This window comes from Podarcis melisellensis, assembly GCF_964234715.1.
Source record: "Podarcis melisellensis genome assembly, chromosome: 11".
Classification (NCBI taxonomy): Eukaryota; Metazoa; Chordata; class Lepidosauria; order Squamata; family Lacertidae; genus Podarcis; species Podarcis melisellensis.
This window is the reverse complement of record NC_138543.1, coordinates 3,640,785-3,644,951: the sequence shown is the minus strand read 5'-3', so window position 1 is coordinate 3,644,951 and position 4,167 is coordinate 3,640,785. Positions and strand designations below refer to the sequence as shown.

Below are 4,167 nucleotides of genomic sequence, written 5' to 3'. Positions count from 1 at the left end.
GCGGGGCGGAAGAGGAGGGGTCCCGCCAGCCCCGCGTTTCTCTCTCTCTCTCCCTCACGGAAACCTTCCCCTCAGCTTCTGCCGCTTTTTATCTTCTTTCCCTCTTCCTTTTTTTTTTTTAAAAAAAATGAAAAATCTTTCCTTTCTCTCTTTTCCAGCCCCCCCTCCCCTCTTCACGGAATTTCACTGCACTCGGGCGCCGCGGCGCGCAGGCGCACTGCTCGCTCCTCTTTCCGCGCAGGCGCCTTCTCTCGCTCTTTCGCCTCCTTTTCTTTCTCTCTCGATGGTCCGCCTACAAAGGAGCGAGGGAGGCGCCCGCCATGTTTGGATTTGCATCCAGCAGGAGATGCCGCCGCCGCCCCGCCTCTCGCCGCCCGACTCGCCCGCCTCCCTCCCACGGCACACCAGGCAACGTCTCGCGGCACACTAGTGTGCCGCGGAACACCGGTTGGGAAACACTGCTCTACTGATTGATATACTTTCTCTCTGAAGAACTGAATAATTGTCCAACTAAAGAACATCATTACTCAAATGCAGCATTACACTTGTCCATGTTGTAAAAATCCTAAACATAAATGTTATGGGACAGCCCCTAAAACACACCTAGACAGGTACAGGCAAAAATCTAGAGGACTAACTCTGGGCATTGGTTCACTGAATGGAAATAATGTGGAGAGCCAGTGTGGTGTAGTGGTTAAGAGCGGTAGTCTCATAATCTGGGGAACCGGGTTCGTGTCTTCACTCCTCCACTTGCAGCTGCTGGGTGACCTTGGGTTAGTCACACTTCTTTGACATCTCTAAGCCTCACTCACCTCACAGAGTGTTTGTTGTGGGGGAGGAAGGGAAAGGAGAATGTTAGCTGCTTTGAGACTCCTTCGGGAGTGATAAAGTGGGATATCAAATCCAAACTCTTCTTCTTTCTTCTTTTTCTTTCTAGATGATCTAGCTTCAATGACTTAGGCAATTTTAGAAAACGGAACTGTTTTCCCCAAACGTGTCACAATATCCGTTTATTCTGACACCAATTAACAGCCAAACTGGACCCCGTCATGCCCCTGATTATGTCATTAGTGCGACCCTTCCTCCAAGTGCAGGTAAGCCCTTAGTTGAGTCTTCCATCCAACCTCCATTTAGCTGCCAGCTCCAACAGCCATGGGAGCAGTGAGAGGTCCCTTAGTCCTTGGCTGCACTGGCTCTTTGGAAAACTTTATTTCTCAGGTCTGCTTGTGCCTGGCAGTTACACAGATGTGTGCTGGACATCGAAGCCAGGAGAGAACTCCCACTGATGTCTGCAGCCAGGTAATTAGATGGAATGGAGGGTGGGAGGGAAGGAACGAAGGGAAAGGATGGTTTGAATGTGATTGTGAGAGCCTGGTTGGGTAGGAGGGGGTGAATAATTATGAAGGTACCAAGCAAAAGTTTGCAACTATTCTGACACTACTTTTTATTGTTATCCTAACAGAGACTTGTGAAATTACCATCATCATCAACACCACCACAAACTTTTCATGCAGCTGGAAGTGCTTGTTAAAAAAAGAAATATCTTCGGTTGTTTCTGGAAAGTGCAGCTAGAGGGTGCCTGTCATAACTCTATCATATGCTGCTTAGACTTACTTTGGAGTGGGCTTCTGATGTGGAGAAAGGTTTCCTGCAGAACAATATGACCATTACTGTGTGTATGATAACATAAGGGATAGGGAGAAGGCAGTCTCTTAAGCTATGTTATGCTCAGACTTCACAATTAAATCTTCTTTCAAAAGTAACTTTATTATCCGGGAAATGTAAGTGATTGTGTGGGTGGTTGCTGAACAAATCCAAGCATACCTGGAGGATGTGGACCATTTGGACCCCTTCCAATCAGGATTCAGGCCCCATCATAGGACCAAAACTGCCTTGGTCACACTGTTCGATGATCTCTGGCGGGCTAGGGACAGAGGTGAAAATTGTTTCCTGGTTCTGCTGGATCTCTCAGCGGCTTTTGATACCATTGACCATGGCATCCTTCTGGACCGTCTACAGGAGTTTGGAGCTGGGGGCACTGCTGTACAGCTCCTTCCTCCTGGGCCGTGTCCAGAAAGTGGTGTTGGGGGATGGATGTTCAGACCCCTGGGCAATCACTTGTAGGGAGCCTCAGGGCTCTGCCCTCTCCCACATGCCTTTTAACATCTATGTGCAGGTGCTGGGAGAGATCCTCAGGCAGTGGCGGACCTACGTTTTTGAGACCCTGAAGCTTGAACAGATCTGGGGGCCCCTTCGCAACCAGCAATGAGGTCTGGGTAACCACTGTTATTGTCTTCTATGGGGTTGTATGGGGCAGATCGCTTTAAAAAACAAACAAACAAACTACCACATCTCAGATTTTGATTAAAATTGCTGCACTGGAATATTTCACATGTCAAAGTCATAGTTTTCAAGTTACCGTGATATTCCACTGACTCTCAAATGTTGTGCTACTGACTCTCAAACTTGTGAATTGTTGAGCTATATACAACTTCAAAAATAATCAATTGGAGTTGTGCAATGCAAATTGGGTACACTAGACCAAAGATTGTGAAGCCATGTGGACTAAAATCACTTCTGGGGGCCCTCCAGGATTAGGGGCCCTGACGGTGAAGCTTCATCAGTTTCATAGTAGATCCGCCCCTGTCATCAGGGGGTTTGGGCTGAGTGTTCATCAGTATGCGAATGGCACTCACCTCTACCTCTCATTTAAATTGGAACCAGTGATGGCAGTGAATGTCCTGTGTGAGTGTCTGGAAGTGGTTGGAGGGTGGTTAATGGATCAAGGTTGAATCCGAACAAGACAGAATCCCTGGGGGACAGGAAGGTGTGGGGATTCCCTCAGCCTGAATGGGGTAACTGTGCTACATGTTACCAGGTGCATAGACTGGAGGTCATTATAGACTCACAGCTCTCCAGGGAGGTGCAGGCCCATTTGGACCATTTGTACACTGGCTGAGACCCTACCTTCTTGACCAGAGTGGTACATGCTCTGGTCATTTCCCACTTGGATTACTGCAATGTGCTCTATGTGGGGCTACTTTTGTTGTTTAGTCATTTAGTTGTGTCTGACTCTTCGTGACCCCATGGACCAAAGCACGCCAGGCATTCTGTGGGGCTACTAGGAAACTACAGTTAATCCAGAATGCGGCTGCCAGACTGGTGACTGGGAGTGGCATAACCACGTACCGCTGGTCCTAAAAGCTCTGAATTGGCTCCCAGTACATTCTGAACACAATTCAGTGTTGGTGCTGACCTTTAAACCCCTAAACAACCTCTGCCCTGTATACCTGAAGGAGCATCTTCACCCTACCACTCGGCCTGAATACTGAGGTCCAGCTCTGAGGGCCTTCTGGCAGTTCCCTCGCTGTGAGAAATAAAATAACAGGGAAAGAGGCAGAAAGCTTTTTCAGTAGTTGCACCCACTCAGTGGAATGCCCTCTTGGCAGATGTCAAACAATTAAGCAACTAGAAATTTTTTGTAAACATCTGAAGGCAGCCCTGTTTTGGGAAGTCTTTAATATTTAATGTTGGTGGTTTTCCCTCCCTGTATTTTTGTTGGAATCGGCCCAGAGTGGCTGGCACAACCCAGTCAGATGTGTGGGGTACAAGAAATTGATGATGATGAAGAACCATTTGGTTACTCCAAACTAAGGTCAAGTTCCCTCAGCTTCAAACTTATCTTAGTAAGCAAAATGGTAAACTTGTAGGAAATAAACAATGCTTCAAAGGCTTCAGATGCCACCTTAGCCACTCAGGAAGCCCTCCTCCCATCTCCATAGAGTTTAGTTGGCTCAAAATTGTGTTCAAACCCCAGACGTTCAACAGCCAGGTAGCTCACACCTCTAACAAGCCCCCTTTGTGATCTCAAGGATCACACCTGGACTTTGCTGGGCCATGGACCAAGAAACAGGTGAGAGATGCCATTGCTTTGTTGGCATAGGATTCTGAACAGGAGTGCTTAATTCTCATGGGTGGCACAGTTCCCTTTGTGCTCCACTTGCTTTTAAAACAGGTATACCTCTAACTTTCCTTATTTTCTTCTCTTTTTAGTGTGGGTACTGTGACAGATTTTCATGTTTACTCTTCAGGTTTGGGAAGTTAGGGACTCTCTCTTATAATTAAGGTGTGTATGCACTGTTTGATTTCCTGCCCACAAATGTGTAA

General features: G+C 47.3%; 1 long non-coding RNA gene across 1 annotated transcript; it reads left to right on the top strand.

The window, feature by feature from the left end:
- The first annotated feature begins 944 nt into the window (after positions 1 to 944).
- LOC309380749 lies at positions 945 to 1,763 on the top strand. Its single transcript, XR_014173105.1, has 2 exons — positions 945 to 1,299; positions 1,463 to 1,763. It is a non-coding gene; the product is annotated as an uncharacterized lncRNA (long non-coding RNA).
- Positions 1,764 to 4,167: the final 2,404 nt, after the last annotated feature.